At 46.6% G+C, this 21,310-nt stretch overlaps 1 protein-coding gene across 3 annotated transcripts in view; it reads right to left on the reverse strand.

The window, feature by feature from the left end:
* CASP8AP2 (caspase 8 associated protein 2) overlaps nt 1–21,310 on the reverse strand; it is a 104,091-nt gene that overhangs the window by 12,966 nt on the left and 69,815 nt on the right. The window lies entirely within an intron of this gene.

The following is a 21,310-nucleotide window of genomic DNA, read 5'->3' on the forward strand; positions in this document are numbered from 1 at the left end:
CGACTAAATTGCTTAATAAAATAAACAAATTGATGTGTTATAGTGCTAATTTATTATGAAACTATACAAAGTGCACAGTGAACATTAGAAAAATATATAATTAGTGTAACTATTTTTACACCTATATAATCCGTATGACATTCTGCATGAGTTAATATATCCTATAATAATTTATTGCAACACCGTGTATAAAGTGCACGTGCCCAAATATATAATATAAAAATTTATGTGAATAGATTAATTTTATTTTTATACCTATAAATATTTAAATAAGTGCAAAAATACAACTCACATATAAATAGGCTTACTCCATTATTATTAAAGAGTCAATATACAAATAGCCTGTATACAACAATATACACATAATAAACCTCACAATCTAATATATAAAGCTCAAGTGTGTGTGTGTGTATGTATGTATGTTCAGGATTGGCATCCGCACCGTCGCAGCTACAGCCACAAAATTTGGCACAGTCACACGTCTGGACCCCAAGAGTGTCCTAGGCTATGTTGTGAGGCGAAATTTTAACCCCGCGCGTTCCAATTCACCAATTTTGCCCCTATCTACATAATGGGGGAAAAAGTGTGTGTGCATCAAGCCCCGCCCATCGTTGTGATGTCACATTTGTTGCCATGGCGACGCTGATTCATCATAGGTTGCAATAGTGACGTTATGTCATAACGGTTGCCATGGTGATGATGTCGTCATAATGGCTATATGGGCACGGGACTATGGGATGGAGGATGTGTTATGAGTATATGGGCACGGGACTATGGGATGAAGGATATGTATGACGGGTATATGGGCACGGGACTATGGGATGGAGTATATGTATGATGGGTATATGGGCAAGGGACTGTGAGATGAAGGATGTGTGATGGGTATATGGGCACTCGACTATGGGATGGCGAATATGTATGATGGGTATATGGGCATGGGACTATGGCATGGCGAATATGTATGATGGGTATATGGGCATGAGACTATGGGATGGAGGATGTGTATGATGGGTATATGGGCACGGGCCTATGGGATCGTGGATATGTATGATGGCTATATGGGAACGGGACTATGGGATAGAGGATAATTATAATTTGCTAGAACTAACCACAGTTAGTTACTATGCCCGGGCAGCGCCGGGCTCTTCAGCTAGTATATAATATGATGCACATTGAAAAATAACTATACTAAAATATATGTATGTGTATATATATATATATATATATATATATATATATATATATATATATATATATATATATATATATATATATTCGTCTTGTGTCTGTCTGTAACCGAAATCGCGGGTCGCTGATCGGTCAGCGTCGCGGCGGCTAAATGGAAAGGAGGGTGAGGGGACCATGCATACCAGGATTGGGGGGGGGGGGGGTGAGGGGACCATGCATACCAGGATTGGGGGGGGTGAGGGGACCATGCATACCAGGATTGGGGGGTCAGGGGTAGCATGCATATCAGGATTGGGGGTGAGAGAACCATACATATCAGGATTGGGGGGTGCATTATTGCATTATTATTAAATCTTCAAAAATAAACTGCATACATATTCTAGAATACCCGATGCGTTAGAATCGGGCCACCATCTAAACATACATATATATATATATATATATATATATATATATATATATATATATATATATATATATATATATATATATATATATATCTCTCTCTATCACCAACAAAACATAATACACTAAAAACAACAAACAATATATTTAATAAATGTTTGTTGTTCTTAGTGTATTTTGGAATTGGGTTGTCACTTTGCTGTTTTCTCGTGTGGTTATCCAGGATCGGCTTAGTCAGATGGTGTCCGTGTCAAGAATGAAGAAGAAAGAAATAATATATATATATATATATATATATATATATATATATATATATATATATATATATATATATATATATATATATATATATATATATATATATATATATATACATATACACACACACACACATATATATATATACATACACTCACTGGCCACTTTATTAGGTACACCATGCTAGTAAGGGGTTGGACCCCCTTTTGCCTTCAGAACTGCCTCAATTCTTCGTGGCAGAGATTCAACAAGGTGCTGGAAGCATTCCTCAGAGATTTTGGACCATATTGACATGATGGCATCACACAGTTGGCGCAGATTTGTCGGCTGCACATCCCTGATGCGAATCTCCCGTTCCACCACATCCCAAAGATGCTCTATTGGATTGAGATCTGGTGACTGAGGAGGCCATTTGAGTACAGTAAACTCATTGTCATGTTCAAGAAACCAATCTGAGATGATTCGAGCTTTATGACATGGCGCATTATCCTGCTGAAAGTAGCCATCAGATGTTGGGTACATTGTGGTCATAAAGGGATGGACATGGTCAGCAACAATACTCAGGTAGGCTGTGGCGTTGCAACGATGCTCAATTGGTACCAAGGGGCCCAAAGAGTGCCCAGAAAAAATTCCCCACACCATGACACCACCACCACCAGCCTGAACTGTTGATACAAGGCAGGATGGATCCATGCTTTCATGTTGTTTACGCCAAATTCTGACCCTACCATCCGAATGTCGCAGCAGAAATCGAGACTCATCAGACCAGGCAACGTTTTTCCAATCTTCTACTGTCCAATTTCGATGAGCTTGTGCAAATTGTAGCCTCAGTTTCCTGTTCTTAGCTGAGAGGAGTGGTACCCAGTGTGGTCTTCTGCTGCTGTAGCCCATCTGCCTCAAAGTTCGACGCACTGTGCGTTCAGAGATGCTCTTCTGCCTACCTTGGTTGTAACGGGTGGCAATTTGAGTCACTGTTGCCTTTCTATCAGCTCGAACCAGTCTGCCCATTCTCCTCTGACCTCTGGCATCAACATGGCATTTCCGGCCACAGAACTGCCGCTCACTGGATTTTTTTTCTTTTTCGGACCATTCTCTGTAAACCCTAGAGATGGTTGTGCGTGAAAATCCCAGTAGATCAGCAGTTTCTGAAATTCTCAGACCAGCCCTTCTGGCACCAACAATCATGCCACGTTCAAAGGCACTCAAATCACCTTTCTTCCCCATAGTGATGCTCGGTTTGAACTGCAGGAGAATGTCTTGACCATGTCTACATGCCTAAATGCACTGAGTTGCCGCCATGTGATTGGCTGATTAGAAATTAAGTCTTAACACACAGTTGGACAGGGGTACCTAATAAAGTGGCCAGTGAATATGAATATGAATATGAATATATATATATATATATATATATATATATATATATATATATATATATATATATACACACACACACACACACACACAGTTGGGTCCATATACATTTGGACAGAGACAACATTTTTCTAATTTTGGTTCTAGACATTACCACAATGATTTTTAAACAAAACAATGCAGATGCAGTTGAAGTTCAGACTTTCAGCTTTCATTTGAGGGTATCCACATTAAAATTGGATGAAAGGTTTAGGAGTTTCAGCTCCTTAACATATGCCACCCTGTTTTTAAAGGGACCAAAAGTAATTGGACAATTGACTCCGAGGCTATTTCATGGACAGGTGTGGGCAATCCCTTCGTTATGTCATTCTCAATTAAGCAGATAAAAGGCCTGGAGTTGATTTGAGGTGTGGTGCTTGCATTTGGAAGGTTTTGCTGTGAAGGAAACATGTGGTCAAAGGAGCTCTCCATGCAGGTGAAACAAGCCATCCTTAAGCTGCAAAAACAGAAAAAACCCATCCGAGGAATTGCTACAACATTAGGAGTGGCAAAAGCTACAGTTTGGTACATCCTGAGAAAGAAATAAAGCACTGGTGAACTCATCAATGCAAAAAGACCTGGGCGCCCACAGAAGACAACAGTGGTGGATGATCGCAGAATAATCTTCATGGTGAAGAGAAACCCCTTCACAACAGCCAACCAAGTGAACAACGTATCAATATCCAAATCTACCATAAAGAGAAGACTGCATGAAAGTAAATACAGAGGGTTCACTGCACGGTGCAAGCCACTCATAAGCATCAAGAATAAAAAGGCTAGACTAGACTTTGCTAAAAAAACATCTAAAAAAGCGAGCACAGTACTGGAAGAACATTCTTTGGACAGATGAAATCAAGATCAACCTCTACCAGAATGATGAAAAGAGAAAAGTATGGCGAAGGCGTGGTACAGCTCATGATCCAAAGCATACCACATAATCTGTAAAACACGGCGGAGGCAGTGTGATGGCTTTGGCATGCATGGCTGCCAGTGGCACTGGGTCACTAGTGTTTAATGATGATGTGACACAGGACAGAAGCAGCCGAATGAATTCTGAGGTATTCGGAGCCATACTGTGTGCTCAGATCCAGCCAAACTGATTGGTCGTCGTTTCATACTACAGATGGACAATGACCCAAAACATAAAGCCAAAGCAACCCAGTAGTTTATTAAAGCAAAGAAGTGGAATATTTTTCAATGGCCATGTCAGTCACCTGATCTCAACCCAATTGAGCATGCATTTCACTTGTTAAAGACTCAACTTCAGACAGAAAGGCCCACAAACAAACAGCAACTGAAAACCACCGCAGTGAAGGCTTGGCAGAGCATCAAAAAGGAGGAAACACAGCATCTGGTGATGTCCATGAGTTCAAGACTTCAGGCAGTCATTGCAAACAAAGGGTTTTCAACCAAGTACTGGAAATGAACATTATATTTACAATTATTAAATCTGTCCAATTACTTTTGGTCTCTTTAAAAACAGGGTGGCACAAGTTAAGGAGCTGAAACTCCTAAACCCTTCATCCAATTTTAATGTGGATACCCTCAAATGAAAGCTGAAATTCTGAACTTCAACTGCATCTGAATTGTTTTGTTTAAAATTCATTGTGGTAATGTCTAGAACCAAAATTAGAAAAATATTGTCTCTGTCCAAATATATATGGACCTGTGTGTTTATATATATATATATATATATATATATATATATATATATATATATATATATATACACATATACACACATATACATACACACTTATTTTAGTATAGTTTATTTTTGAATGTGCATCATATTATATATTGAGGTATTAAATTATTGCACTATGCATTTATTGTGATAATTGACACTGATTAAGCGGTATTGGTCTGTAATTTTATTATGTGTATATTGTTGTATACAGGCTATTTGCATATTGACACTTTAATAATAATCGAGTAAGCCTATTTATGCGAGTTGTATTTTTGCACTTATTTAAATATTTATAGGTATAAAAATAAAATTAATCTATTCACATTAATTTTTATATTGATATATATTTGGGCACGTGCACTTTATACACGGTGTTGCAATAAATTATAATAGATATATTAACTCATGCGGAATATGTCATACGGATTATATAGGGGTAAAAATATAGTTACACTAATAAATATAGTTACACTAATTATATATTTTTCTGATGTTCACTGTGCACTTTGTATAGTTTCATAATAAATTAGCACTATAACACATGAATTTGTGTATTTTATTAAGCAATTTAGTCGATTATTATAGCCTATGCAGTTCATGATGAATAGGTTTCTGCTCTGAGATATCTATCTGCTTTCACTCCGTGTACTTCCTACAGCGCTGATGTAATGATCCGTATGTATTTTAGCGTGCGGTTCATTTTGCGCATGACAGGAAGCAGTGTTATTGTCTCAGGGTGTTTAGACGGGCGCATGCGCCGTGATATCTCATGAGGACTTAGATTTTTTTCTTGTGGCGTCGGACATCGCACTGCGCACTCCCGGAAATCACTTTGGATATTTCCCTGTATGGTCACATGACGGTGGACTCAGCCGATTGATTGGCCCTTTGTACGGTATATATAAAAAAAGGAGTCCCTAATTTGACTTGGGCACGCCCCCGGAAGCAAGAGGGCGAAACGCGCGTCGGGGCACGGGGGTCTCTGCACTGGACCACAATCACCACCACATTCTGGCTAAGGTATTTAAAGCTACATCGCTATTAGAATTTGGCAATAATTGTTTATGGGGTGTTTATTAATAGACCGGTTTGGGTCTATGAGGCACTGGCGCTTTATAAGATTTTGATTTGTTAACCCCCTACAATACTGCTTTAAAGGGATATTGCTGTAGGAGATTCTGTTTCAGTGGTGGTGTGGGGAAATTGAAATATTATGGAGTACATTTAAATATATTGTATTATTTATGTATATTACATTAACAACTTACTTATGCATCTATCATAATAAGAAAATATTTTTTTATTCCCTTTTGTTCTAGGTCTGTGCATTTGCTCCCTTGGGGTATGTTATGAGGATATGGATATGTAGTCTTTTATTCTATTTTTTTTTATACCCAATAAAATTATGTGATTTTATTACATACTAGCTGAAGAGCCCGGCGCTGCCCAGGCATAGTAACTAACTGTGGTTAGTTATAGCAAATTATAATTATCCTCCATCCCATAGTCCCGTGCCCATATACCCATCATACATATCCACGATCCCATAGGCCCGTGCCCATATACCCATCATACATATCCTCCATCCCATTGTCGAGTGCTCATATACCCATCACACATCCTCCATCCCATAGTCCCATATACCCATCACACATCCTCCATCCCATAGTCCCATGCCCATATACCCATCATACATATTGCCATCCCATAGTCCCATGCCCATATACCCATCATACATATTCGCCATCCCATAGTCGAGTGCCCATATACCCATCATACATATCCTTCATCCCATAGTCCCGTGCCCATATACCCGTCATACATATCCTCCATCCCATAGTCCAGTGCCCATATACGCATTATGACATCACCCTGGCAACTGTTATGACATAACCGTCACCATTGTAACCTATGATGAATCAGCGTCACCATGGCAACAATTGTGACATCATCATGAAGGGCGGGGCTTGATGCACACACTTTTTCCCCCCCATTATGTAGATAGGGGCAAAATTGGTGAATTGGAACGCGCGGGGTTAAAATTTCACCTCACAACATAGCCTAGGACACTCTTGGGGTCCAGACGTGTGACTGTGCCAAATTTTTTGGCTGTAGCTGCAACAGTGCGGATGCCAATCCCGGACATACATACATACACACACACGAGCTTTATATATTAGATATTTTTTGGTTTGCTTCATTTGGGGTTAATTGGTGATGTCTTTTTGCCCTTAAGTGTACATAATTGTGGTTGAAGTGCCAATATATTACTCTTAGGACACTTTAGTGTTTTGTTTCTGACACGGTAAGACTCGAATAGCGGATCCACCTGGCTATTGTGGACTTAGAAGCGACGAGTCCCTTCCGGTGACCCCCCGGAAGAACGAATAAGACATCAGTCTTATGGAAGGAGGCCATCCGTGAGACGTACTTTCTGAGAGCCCTCACCAAATCCAGAGTGTGAAGAGCTCTCCCAAAACAGTGTACTGGCTAAGACCTTGTCTCGAGGGAGAATCCCCAAACCTCGGGAGTTGTCAGGGTCATTCCTAAAAAAGAAAAATTTGCTGAGCTGGGACAGGGGAAGACTTGTTCAAGTTTATCAGTCAACCCAGGAGAGAGTGTCCAAAGTAATACGGACGCACTCTGCGCATCCTTGGAATGACGGGCCCTTGACTAGGCAGTCTAGGTATGGCAAAACGATCACACTTTGAGTGTGCAGAATGAACATGACGGCCACCACGACCTTAGTGAACACTCGGAGTGGTGGCGAGGCTGACGGGTAAAGCTGTAAAGTGGGAATGTTCCTCGCGAACAGTGAAGCGCAGGAACCTTTGATGAGAAAAAAAAAAAATTAGATCTGGATATGAAGGTAGGCACATCCGAATGTAGATGGACGCTAGGAACTCCCCCTTCTCCATCAAAGTGATTACAGAGTGGAGGGACTCTATCCTGAAGTGCAGGACCTTGACGAACTTGTTGAGGAGCTTCAGGTCCAGAATGGGCCGCACCGTCCCGTCCTTCGGACCCACAAATAAATTCGAGTAGAACCCCGTTTTATGGGACCGGAATAATGACTCAGTTTTGGCGTACCGAATTGATGGTTCAGTCTAAGGACCGTGCCAGCGCCTGTTTTGGAGGGACAAGAAGGGAAAAACCATGCTGGAGGGTGGGAAGAAAATTCTATTTTGTAACCGGAAGACACCAGGTCCCTGACCCTTTTGTTGTGAACGACGGAGCCAGGTATAGCGAAATAGGAATAGACGGCCGCCTGCTGTGCTGGTGTAAACGGGGTAATGTCTCGAGTCATTGAGCTGAGAATCTATGGGACCTGGCTCCCCTAGATCTGGATTTTTTGGGACGGTTCTTCCACGACTGGTTGGACTTATACGAAACCTAGGGCCCCCTGTGGCTGTATTGGACTAAACGGGATTGCTACGAAAGGATTGGAAACGCGTCTGTTGCCGACAAAATGGTTGTCTAGTCCTCTGCTGAGGGAGGAATTTACTTTTTCTCCTGTGGTGTCCGTGATAAGATGATCCAGTTTCTCTCCAAAAAGACGACCGCTCTGGTTAGGCAGAGAAGTTGGGGAGTTTTTAGAGGCAGAGTCTGCTCGCCATTCCCTGAGCCACAATGCTCATCTAATGGAGATGAGGTTTGCAGCGGCAAGAGCGGCACAGTTAGCAGAGTCTAGGGAAGCGTGCACCAAAAATAGTCCCCAGCTAAGGAGATCTGATTTGTCAGATCCGCTGTCTCCAAGGGAAGGTCACTATCCTGGATGGTTCTGCTGGTCAGGGTATCTGCTCAAGAGACAATAGCTTTAGCTACCCATGTTGTGGTGAAAGACAGAGTGCCAAGCCCAAAGCTTCAAAAACTGAACGGGCAAGATTCTCACAGTCCGTGGGGTCTTTAATGGAAGAACGATCTGGAGAGGAAAGGAGGGTTTTGGTGGACAGGTGTGATACCAGTGGATCGACTAGAGATTTGGCCCATTCCCTCCATAGATCCGATGAAAATGTTTATCTTGTTTCAAGCGGTTTCTGGCCTGCGAAGCGTTTGTCCGGTCGCTCCCTATGCCTCCAAACTATGTCCTGAAATTCAGGATGGTTGGGAAAAAACCCTATGGGAGCGTTTGGTCCTCTTGAAGGACTCGTCAATCTTCAATGTCTGGTTGATGGCCTCAATGAGACTATCCCACCCTCGCTTGATAATCCGGAGAATCTAGATCAAGTGGCATATTGGAATCGGACTCCGTTTCCTAGATGCCTGTGGCGTTTTTGACTGAGAACGGCCCCTGCTGGGCGACGGTTCCTGTGAGGTAGAGGAACATTCTAAAGACAGGCAGACAAATGCCCCGACCCATGGCAGGGACTCAATTACATTAGTCAGAGAAGCCATGGACTGCAACAGTGACAAAGCCCACTCGGGGACTAGGTATACTGGGTTCGATGGCGGCAGAGGGCTCCTGAGCGTAATCAGGATCACAGGCCTTGCAGAGTGGTGTACTCTTATCCTCGTAGTAACACAGACTGGCAGGTGATAAAAGAGGTGAAAAACACTGTTTTGCTAGCCTTTTTGGATGTCTTAAGAGTGACATGGTGTACCCCAGAATGTCCCTGATTCTGCTGATATGCTCCAATAGTGTTGTAAGGTCCAGTGACTATTGCAGAGAAGGGCTAATGAGTTGTATATGGGGCAGCCCAGAGATCTTACCCCGGTCCTGTGGCTCAGAGAGCTGTCCTCCTGGTGAGGTAGTCAGGCTGTACGAGTAGGGAGCCGGCCAGTTGAAAAAGTCTGCTGTGTCCAAAATGCAGCGGGACCGTGGGAAGTGCCACCATGTGTGACTAGGCTGCATGTGTGGATATGCGGCCATCAAGGAAGATGGCTGCCGAGATTTGCCAGGGAAGTCTTGCAGAGTGCGAGACGCGTCAAGAGAAGGGCGGAGCGGGCGTCTTTCCTTCCTAAGATGGGCGGTGCTCCACCGCAACGTCACAGAAAAGGGGCGGAACTCCGGGTTGTGGCCTAGAATAGGCCCAGGCCGGGGCCTAGATTTTGTCCGCCAGCCGGAACGCATCCAGGGGAGGCCATTGGTGATAGCGCTTCACGCACTGTTGCATGAGCCCTTCGCTCGTGGCGTCGCACTCGCCGTACCGAGTCCTGGGCCTACACTTACCGGCAGTGAGAATCCCGGTATGGAAACCGCCGCAGTGCAGGACCCGGACTGCGGAAGCAATCCTGCCGTACAGGTCAGCGGCAGCTTGGACAGTGCAGGGAACCCTCAATCCACCATCCCCTTGACAGAGAGGTGTAGAGGGACCGTCCGCCTTCCTTCCATCGCTGCTGTTCAGTCAGTGGCGATGCAGTGGGGGCCGCGTTGACAACATAAGAGCCTCTCGACATCCAACGGTTAATTCCCCCAGGATGGGACAGGGCTGTTGGTCTGGCTGTATAAGCCTGGATACAGAGGGGGATACATGGAGGCGACACTCCATGTTCCCATCTGTTGTAGGTGCGGGGAGAGCGGTGCTCTGAAGAGACCCGTTGCCCCTAAAAACCATCTCAGGCATGCCGTAGAAAGAGGTGGAGGGGGTACGTGGAGGCGATGACACTCTACGTTCCCACCTGCTGTAGGTTTGGGGAGAGCGGAGCCCTTAAGAGATCCGTCGTCCCTGTAATCCTTGAAGATAAAAAATAAAATAAAAAAAAAACAAAAAAACTATAGATGTGGTGCCTCCAATTGCTAAGCTTGAACTGGTTCAGCTGGAGCCAGTGTGTGATGTATACTGCATAGGAGGAGCTAATCTTAATGTCAGCCTCCTAGTGGCAGCAGCATGACACCCAAGGTCCTGTGTCCCCCAATGAGACAAAGGAGAAAAGTCCCTACCACTTTATCTCTACTCTGATTTAATTTTATTTTTTTACCCACTTACAGTTTGATGAAATTTTGCATGCTGGGATACTAAAGACCATGTGCACACGTTGCAGATTCTGCTGCAGATCCGCAGCGTTTCTTGTACAGTACCATGGTTTTCAATGGTAAAATGAAAAACGCTGTGCACATGTTGCAGATTTTTCCACGCAGATTTGCTGCGGGTTCAAATCCGCAGCATGTCAATTCTCTGTGCGGAATCCGCAGTGGTTTCAAACCTTCTCCATTGTAGAGGTGTGAAACCGCAGAGCTAAACCGCAGGTCTTTTGACCTGTGGATTTACCTGCGGATTTTCCCAAATCCGCGCGGACAAATCAGCAGCACCTAAAACTACATGTGCACATAGCCTAAAATAGAACATCATAAAAAGGCAAAGACTACAGTAAATGCACAGTGACAGTGCACTCCCTCACGAGAAGTGATTAGCTGGCAAGAGAGTACACTATCAGTGCACATTGTAAGGAGAGAATTGGGCGAACAGGAAAAGCAACCAAAAGTCCAGCCCCAAAACAGATGTCACTTTCAGTGGTGGGGCTGGTCTGTTCTCCCTGCTTACCAAGTTTTCTCCTTACAATACGCTGTGTTCTCTCAATAGGCGCCTCATTTTAGTCACAACTATGGGCATCTAATTTATTCTTCCTATGACGCTGCCTTTTTTTGATTGAACAGCATCATAATAGTACAAGCCCAAATAGATAAACTACAACAAACTTCCAGTTGAGAGACAAAAATAAACTGATTGGGCGCAAGTAATTTCTGTGTCCTGCATCTCCACAATGGAAGGGGAGAAGAAAAAAAAAAAAAAAAAGGTTTTTGTATGAGCAGGACTGTACAATTTATAAGGTCCAAGTTTGAGAAAGATCTTAAAACGGTCGTCCATTACTCAGGTATTGATGACCTATCACTAGGATAGGTCATCAATATCAAATTGGTAGAAGTTTGACACCCACATCAATCATCTGTTTGCAGCTCTGCAGAGGCCGAATGTAAACAATGCACAAACCACAACAGCGTGACAGGATAGGTCATCAATATCTAAGTTGTGGACAGCCCCTTTAACCCCTTCCTGACATCAGACGTACTATCCCGTCCATGGGACCAGGGCCCCTATGCCCATGGACGGGATAGTACGTCTACCTCGATCAGCGGCGCCCACGTGGTGAGCGCCGCTGATCGCGGCCGGGTGTCAGCTGATTATCACAGCTGACACCCGGCACAATGTGTCAGGGGCGGTCACGGACCGCCGGCGACACGTTAACCCCTTGCACACCGCGATCAAACATGATCGCGGTGTACCGGGGGTTAAAAGGGAAGCATCGGCAGGGAGGGGGCTCCCTCCGTGCTTCCCTGAGCCCCCCACGGCAGCGCAACGTGCAGCGCTGCTGCCGGGGGCTCCTTTCCTCCAGGCCCCCGAATCCAAGATGGCGACGGGGGCCTGCAGGAAGCTGGCTTCCTCAGTGCCTGCAAAGCGCAGGCAAGAGGAAGTCTTCTTCAATGCCTGTGACAGATTGCTGATCTGTCACAGTGATCTGTGATGTGTCAGATCAGCGATCTGTCACAGAACAGTGATGTCCCACCAGGGACTATTTAATAAAGTAAAAAACAAAATAAAAAAAGTGTTAAAATAATTTAAAAAAAAAAAAAAAAATCGCCAAACAAATTACAAAAAAAAAAAAAATATTCCCCCAAATAAATCCATTTTTTGAAAATAATAAAAAAAAAATAATAATAAAAGCACACATTAGGTATCGCCGCGTCCGTAACGACTTGCCCTATAAAACTGTCCCATTAGTTAACCCCTTTAGTGAACCCCTTAAAAAATAAAAAACAAAGCAAAAAATAATGATTTATCATACCGCCAAACAAAAAGTGTAATAACGCGCGATCAAAAAGACGCATATAAATATCCATGAAACCGCTGAAAACGTCATCTTGCCCCGCAAAAAACGAGCCGCCACACAGCATCATCAGCAAAAAAAATAAAAAAGTTATAGCTCGCAGAATAAAGCGATGCAAAAATAATTATTTTTTATATAAAATAGTTTTCACTGCATAAAACCGGCAAAACATAAAAAAAAAAGATCTAAATGAGGTATCGCTGTAACCGTACTGACCCGAAGAATAAAACCGCTTTATTAATTTTACCGCACGCGGAACGGTGTAAACGCACCCCCCCCAAAAGAAATTCATAAAACGCTGGTTTTTGATCATTCTGCGTCCCAAAAATCGGAAAAAGCGATCAAAAAATGTCACGTGCCCGAAAATGGTATCAATAAAAACGTCAACTCATCCGCAAAAAATAAGACCTCACATGACCCAGTGGGTCAAAATACAGAAAAATTATAGCTCTCAATATGTGGTGATGCAAAAACTATTTTTACAATAAAAAGTGTCTTTTAGCGTGCGACAGCCGCCAAACATAAAAACCGACAAATAGTAAATCAAACCCCCGTTATCACCCCCTTAGTTAGGGAAAAATAATAAAATAAAAAAAAAACAGGATTTTTTGGGTTGCTTACCGTAAAATCTGTTTCTCGGAGCCTTCATTGGGGGACACAGAGACCATGGGTGTATGCTGCTGCCACTAGGAGGCTGACACTATGCACAAAAAAAGGTTAGCTCCTCCTCCGCAGTGTACACCCCACCGACCGGCAGGAAGTTCCTCAGTTAGTGAGAAAGCAGTAGGAGAAGTAACAGAATAGATTGAAAACAGAACAACTCAACTGTAACAAACCGACTAACATAAGAACAGGAGTTGTAGAACATGGGAGGGTGCTGTGTCCCCCAATGAAGGCTCCGAGAAACAGATTTTACGGTAAGCAACCCAAAAAATCCTGTTTTCTCGTTCGCCTTATTGGGGGACACAGAGACCATGGGACGTCCCAAAGCAGTCCCTGGGGTGGGAAACAAACTTCCATCAGGCCAGTGGACTCGCCACCGCAGCCTGCAGAATCCTTCTACCTAGGATGGCGTCCGCCGAAGCGTAGGTGTGGACCCTGTAGAATTTCACAAAGGTGTGAACCGATGACCACGTTGCAGCCTTGCAAAGCTGCAGCGCGGAAGCTCTGTGGCGCACCGCCCAGGAGGCACCCACCGCCCGGGTAGAGTGCGCTCTGATCCCTGGAGGGGCCACTCGATGCTTGACCCGGTATGCCTCCAAAATTGCCGATCTGATCCAGCGCGCAATAGTGGCCTTTAAGGCTGGGTGATGAACAGAGTCTGACTTCCGCAAGGAAGTCGTCCGGGCTAGATGACTCTCAATGCCCTGACTAGGTCCAGCTTGTTCAAAGACCGCTCCCGAGGGTGAGCTGGGCTCGGGCAGAAGGATGGCAGAACAATGTCCTCATTGAGGTGAATCGAAGATACCACCTTCGGAAGAAAAGAGGGCGGATGCCGCAGAACTACCTTGTCCTGATGAAGGACCAAAAAAGGAGAGCGGCAAGAAAGTACCGCTAATTCCGACACGCGCCGGATGGAGGTAATTGCCACCAGAAAGGCCACTTTCCAAGAAAGGAGGGAAAGGGAAACGTCCCTGAGAGGTTCAAAAGGAGGACCCTGCAGAACCTGAAGAACCAAATTAAGATCCCAAGGATCCACGGGAGCTCGGTACGGAGGAACCGTGTGAGCCACACCCTGGAGGAAGGTTTTGACCTGGGGCCGGGAGGCCAGCGTTTTCTGAAATAAAATGGACAGTGCCGAAACTTGACCCTTCAAGGAACTGAGAGCAAGCCCCGCATCCAGCCCTGCCTGAAGAAACGCCAGAATAGAAGGGAGCGAAAAAACCAAGGGCGCGATGTCATTGGCCTCACACCAGGAGAAATAGGCTTTCCAAGTACGGTAATAGATCTTCGAAGAAGGCGGCTTTCTGGCGCGGATCATGGTATGAATTACCCGATCAGAGAATCCTGCCCGTCTCAAAACCTCGGTCTCAACAGCCACGCCGTTAAATTGAGCGACCGAGAATTGGGGTGGCAAATCGGGCCTTGAGACAGCAGATCTGCCCGTCGGGAAGCTTCCAGGGGGCGTCCGCGAGAAGGTTGACAATGTCTGCGAATCAAGACCTTCTGGGCCAATTCGGGGCGATGAGGATGACTGGAATCCCCTCTGCTTTGATTTTCTTCAACAACTTGGGAAGAAGAGGCAGAGGAGGGAACAGGTAGGGGAGCACGAACTGTGACCAAGGGACGGCCAGAGCGTCGGCGCCCACTGCCAGAGGGTCCCGAGACCTGGACACGAATTGTGGGACTTTCCTATTGAGGCGAGATGCCATGAGGTCTACATCCGGGGTTCCCCACCGACAGCAGAGCAGATGAAACACCTCCGGATGTAGGGACCATTCCCCTGCCGCGAGACCCTCGCGGCTGAGGAAATCGGCGGCCCAGTTGTCCACGCCGGGAATGTGAACCGCGGAAATCGTTGGAACAAAGGTCTCTGCCCATTGAAGAATTCTGGACACTTCCGCCAGGGCTGAGACACTCCGTGTCCCCCCTTGGCGGTTGATATACGCCACCGCTGTGGCATTGTCTGTCTGAATCCTGACAGGCAGGCCCTTGAGGCGCCTTTCCCAGTGGACGAGAGCTAGATGGATCGCCCGTATCTCTAGGACATTGATCTGCAGAGCAGATTCCTGAGTTGACCATCGACCCTGAACAGTGTGATTGCGGAACACTGCACCCCAGCCAATGAGGCTGGCGTCCGTAGTGACAATCTGCCAGTGAACGGGAAGAAAAGACCGCCCCAAGAGAATGAGGGGAGACGTCAACCACCAGTTGAGAGACCGCCTGATCCGGCAGGAAAGGCGAACCGGACGATCCAGAGACAGAGCCGACCTGTTCCACCTGGACAAAATGGCCTGCTGGAGTGGCCTGGCGTGAAATTGGGCAAAGGGAACTGCCTCTATCGCCGTCACCATCTTCCCCAGGACCCTCATGGCTGTCCTGAGGGATGGAAATCGTGTGATCTGTAATGATCGCACACCCTGCTGCAGGGAAAGAATCTTGTCTTGTGGGAGAAATACCCTTGACCGACGAGTGTCGAACAGAAGGCCCAGAAACACAAGGCGTTGAGTAGGGACCAGACAGGACTTTTCCCGGTTGACGATCCACCCAAAACTGGACAGGGTGTCTAGAACGATCGCCACACTTAGGCGGGCCTGTTGAAAGGAGGGGGCCTTGATCAGGATATCGTCGAGGTACGGAAAAAGAACGAGACCTCTGATCCTCAACAAGGCCATCAACGCCGCCATAATCTTCGTGAAGATTCTGGGAGCGGTGGCGAGCCCGAAAGGAAGCGCGACGAACTGGTAATGTTCGTGAAGAATCGCAAACCGCAGGAACTTCTGATGTCTGGGAAATATGGGCACATGTAGATAGGCATCTTGGATGTCTATGGAACCCATGAATTCCTGCTCCTCCATGTAAGCAATTACCGAGCGAACTGACTCCATCCGGAAGTGGCGAAGGCGAACTCTCTTGTTGAGTAACTTGAGATCCAAGATGGGTCGAACTGTCCCGTCCTTTTTCGGCACCACAAACAGGTTTGAATAAAACCCTGTGAAGCGTTCCGATTCGGGAACGGGCACAATCACCCCGGAACTGAGAAGAGAGGCGATGGCCGAACCGAACCCCGGGACCAAGGCCGGATCCCTCGGCGGACGGGATTGTAAGAAACGATCCCGTGGAAGAGAAATGAACTCTATTTTGTATCCTGTTGATACAACCTCTCTGACCCAAGCGTCCTCTACTGAGGCGAGCCAGACGTCGCTGAAGAAGAGAAGTCGACCTCCCAATTGGAAGGGACCCACGGGAGACCGATGGTAGTCATGCGGACGTAGACCGTCCAGATCTAGATCTGGACGGTCTTCCCTGGGAAGAGTGGGACCGCCAGGACGGAGTGGGCCTGAAGGAAACCTTCTTTCTTTCCTGACGTGCCTGTGGCCTTTGCTTGTTGGAAGGGTTTTCCGCTGTATTTAAACGGCGTAAAGTCCGAAAGGGACGAAACTGACGCCTTGGAGGAGGTCTGCGAGGCTTGGAGGGGAGAAGAGAACTCGTACCTCCGGTAGCGTCCTTAATAATCTGATCCAATTGTGATCCGAAGAGACGCACTCCCTGAAAAGGCAGATTGGTCAGAGACTTTTTAGAGGACAAGTCCGCCTGCCAGGCCTTGAGCCAAATTGTACGTCGGATTGCCACGATGTTACTTGACGCCTGAACTGCGCAAGATGCGGCATCCAAGGAGGCAGAAAGCAGGTAATCCCCCGCATGGGAAATCTGATTGGCGAGATCGGCCAAATGCTCTGGTCGTGCCTTATCCAGAATGCCCTGCCGAAAGTCATCTGCCCAAGTGGATATGGCCTTTGCTGCCCAAGAAGAAACGAAGACTGGACATACCGCTGCTGATGCCGCTTCGAAGGCAGATTTTGCTAGAGATTCTATGATCCTATCATTAGAATCTTTTAGCGACGCCACACCTGACAGCGGAAGGACCGTATTATTAGAAAGTCTGGACACGGGAGGGTCCACCGAGGGAGAAGCGGCCCAGTTGTCCGTGAGCTCTTTAGCAAACGGGTACAGCACGCCGAGACGCTTTCCTCTTTGAAAGCGTCTGGTCGGATCTTCTCTCTCCTTTGTAAAAATCTTTCCAAACTCAGAATGGAAAGGAAACACCCTGGATGGTGTTTCCGCCCGTCTGGACGAAACCTCCTGATCTTAGGATTTCGCAGGGGCGTCAGCGATGTCGAAGGTATGGTGAATCGCGGCAATGATGTTTTGCACCGTAACCTTCATGTTCGCATCCTGGTCCGAATCCAGCTCTAAGACCCCTTCCGATTCCGAAAGCGCTTCGCCTGACTCGGGGGAGGAGGCCCGAGAGGGAGACTGCTGGGGACTATGGGGTGAGGTAGGACGAGGGGAGGACTCCGCCTGGAGGTCCTGCCTGGGCCTCTTACGACTGCCGCTGGCTGGCTCAGATGGGACGTCCTGAGACGTGCTGGGTCCCGCCGAAGCTCCCAAGGGCAACTTGTCCAGAACGGCTACTAGGGACTGAGACACCTTGATGAGGTCTGCCACTGACTGTGATTGAGAGGAGGCCCAACCCGGCATGGGGGGCTCACTCGCCCCTGGGGCTATGGATGGCTCCTGAGCGGCGTCGGGCTGGAGGCAGAGCGGGTACGTTCAGACTTAGCGTTGGACATGGTGAAAAGAGAGGCAGTGCCGGCCGATTGGGGAACAGAAGGCAGAGAAGGGTGTCAGTCTGCAGGTGCAGAGCTACTCACGGTCCGGTGTCCCCAAGGGCGACGCTCTCTGATCTGGCTGCAGGATGAGGCCAGGCCAAACCGGCTGAAAAAAAGGCCCAACGACCGAAATCCGGCAGGGAATGAGGTCCGGCTGGCAGGCTGAGAAGATGGCGACCACCAGGGAAAGGGCGCGCTGCCAGAGGGAGAAGGGCGGAGCTCGCCGCAGAGATCCCCTTAGCACCGCCCGCTGTCCAATAGCAGGCTGGTGTGAGGCAAGGGGGCTGGGAAGGCCTAGGACGGGCGGGAGAGAAGCCCGCTTAGAAGAAAGGGGCAGGGGGCGTGGCCGCGACGCAGCGGTAGGCCCGAGATGAAGCCGGGGCCTAAATTAATAGCGCCGGCCGCCTGTCAGCAGGGGGTCGGCGCGGAAGACGCGCCACAACACCGGGCCGCAACCCCGGGCCGCGTCCCTGCTTCCCACAGCCCGACCCCTGTATACCCCTGCCGGGATGAAGAAAAAACGGGGGGGACGCAGAACAGGGCCCGAAAGAACAGGGGCCCTTCATGGATGCGGCGACCGTGGGGAGAAGCGGGCGCGCAGGCCCTACCGTGGTCCCATGGCGACCGCCTTAGGATGAAAACGCCGGGGGACCGCTAGACCGCATACTCACCCAGGCCGGGGGCCACAATAAAGGTACCTGAGAATCCCACGCTGTCTGTCGTCTTTATGGAATCCACGCCTCGTCCAACCGTCAGGCTCTGGTAGGCGAGATGGTGGGAGGCGGGGGGCAAGGACCGTCCGTATAGCTGGCACGCACCTGTGCGAGGCTCCTGGTCCTGCCGCGGAGACCTATGAGGATACGGGGTGGCAGAACACGCCGTATTCATAGTCTCTTTGTGGGAGTACGGATGTGACTGTTCACTCCGTATCCCTCCGAAACCTGTAATGGAACGACGCACGACGAGGTAGATAGGGGTCTAATAAAAGACCCGTGTCCACCTCCTACTGACACTAAGCTAAACTGAGGAACTTCCTGCCGGTCGGTGGGGTGTACACTGCGGAGGAGGAGCTAACCTTTTTTTGTGCATAGTGTCAGCCTCCTAGTGGCAGCAGCATACACCCATGGTCTCTGTGTCCCCCAATAAGGCGAACGAGAAATGTATTTATTTCCATTTTTCCATTAGGGTTAGGGCTAGGGTTAGGGCTGAGATTAGGGTTAGGGGTGTGTTGGGGTTCGGGTTGGAATTGGGGGTTTCCACTGTGTGGGCACATCAGGGGCTCTCCAAATGCAACATGGTGTCTGATTTCAATTCCAGCCAATTTTGAGTTGAAAAAGTCAAATGGTGCTCCTTCCCTTCCAAGCTCTGCCATGCGCCCAAACAGTGTTTTACCCCCACATGTAGGGTATCAGCCTACTCAGGACAAATTGCAAAACAATTTTTGGGGTCCAATTTCTCCTGTTACCCTTAGGAAAATAAAAAAATTGGGGGCAAAAATATCATTTTTGTGGAAAAAAATGATTTTTTTATTTTCACGTCCGAGCTTTATAAACTTCTGTGAAGCACTTGGGGGTTCAAAGTGCTCACCACACATCTAGATAAGTTCCGTGGGGGGTCTAGTGTCCAAAATGGGGTCACTTGTGGGGAGTTTCAATAGTTTAGGTACATCAGGGGCTCTCCAAACGCACATGACACCCGCAGACCATTCCATCAAAGTCTGCATTCCAAAACGTCACTGCTTCCCTTCCGAGCCCCGACGTGTGTCCATACAGTAGTTTTCTCCCACATATGGGGTGTCAGCGTACTCATGACAAATTGGACAACAACTTTTGGGGTCCAATTTCTCCTGGTACCCTTGGGAAAATAAAAAATTGGGGACTAATTGATCATGTTTGTGGAAAAAATACGATTTTTTTATTTTCATGCCCGGGCATTATCAACTTCTGTGAAGCCCTTGGGGGTTCAAAGTGCTCACCACACATCTAGATAAGTTCCTTGGGGGGTCTAGTTTCCAAAATGGTGTCATTTGTGGGGGGTTTCCACAGTTTTGGTACATCAGGGGTTTTCCAATTGCGACATGGTGTCAGATCTCAATTCCAGCCAAAAACGTCAAATGGCGCTGCTCCCCTTCCGAGCTCTGCCATGCGCCCAAATAGTGGTTTACCCCCACATGTGGGGTATCAGCGTACTCAGGACAAATTGCACATTAACTTTTAGGGTCCTGTTACCATTGGAAAAATTAGAATTGAGGGTGAAACGATCATTTTTGTGGAAAAAATATGATTTTTTAATTGTACGGGTTTATGTTATAAACTTCTGTAAAGCCCTTGTGGGTTCAAAGTTCTCACCACATATCTAGATAAGTTCCTTGGGGGGTCTAGTTTCCAAAATGGGGTCACTTGCAGGGGGTTTCCACTGTTTAGGTACATCAGGGACTCTCCAAACGTGACATGGCGTCCGATCTGAATTCCAGACAATTTTGCATTGAAAAAGTCAAACGGCGCTCCTTCCATTCTGAGCTCTGCCATGCGCCGAAACAGTCGTTCCCCCCCCACATATCAGGTATTAGCGTACTCAGGACAAATTGCACAATAACTTTTGCAGTCCAATTTCTCCTGTTACCCTTGGTAAAATAAAAAAAATTGAACCTGAAGTATTTTTTTTGTGAAAAAAAGTTAGATGTTCATTTTTTTTTTAAATATTCAAAAAAATTCCTGTGACGCACCTAAAGGGTTAATAAACTTCTTGAATGTGGTTTTGAGCACCTTAAGGGGTGCAGTTTTTAGAATGGTGTCACTTTTGGGTATTTTGTATCATATAGACCCCTCAAAGTGGCTTCAAATGTGATGTGGTCCGTAAAAATAAAATGGTGTTGTAAAAATGAGAAATCGCTGGTCAACTTTTAACCCTTATAACTTCCTAACAAAAAAAAATTTTGGTTCCAAAATTGTGCTGACGTAAAGTAAACATGTGGGAAATGTTAGTTATCAAGTTTTTTGGGTGCCATATCTCTGTCATTTAAGGGCATAAAAATTCAAAGTTGGAAAACTGCGAAGTTTTCAAAATTTTCGCCAAATTTCTGTTTTTCTCACAAATAAACGCAAGTTATTTGAATGAAATTTTACCACTAACATGAAGTACAATATGTCACGAGAAAGCAATGTCAGAATCACCGGGATCCATGGAAGCGTTCCAGAGTTAT

Source organism: Dendrobates tinctorius, unplaced genomic scaffold (genome assembly GCF_039654945.1).
Source record: "Dendrobates tinctorius isolate UK_male_01 unplaced genomic scaffold, ASM3965494v1 ptg000111l, whole genome shotgun sequence".
Taxonomy (NCBI): Eukaryota; Metazoa; Chordata; class Amphibia; order Anura; family Dendrobatidae; genus Dendrobates; species Dendrobates tinctorius.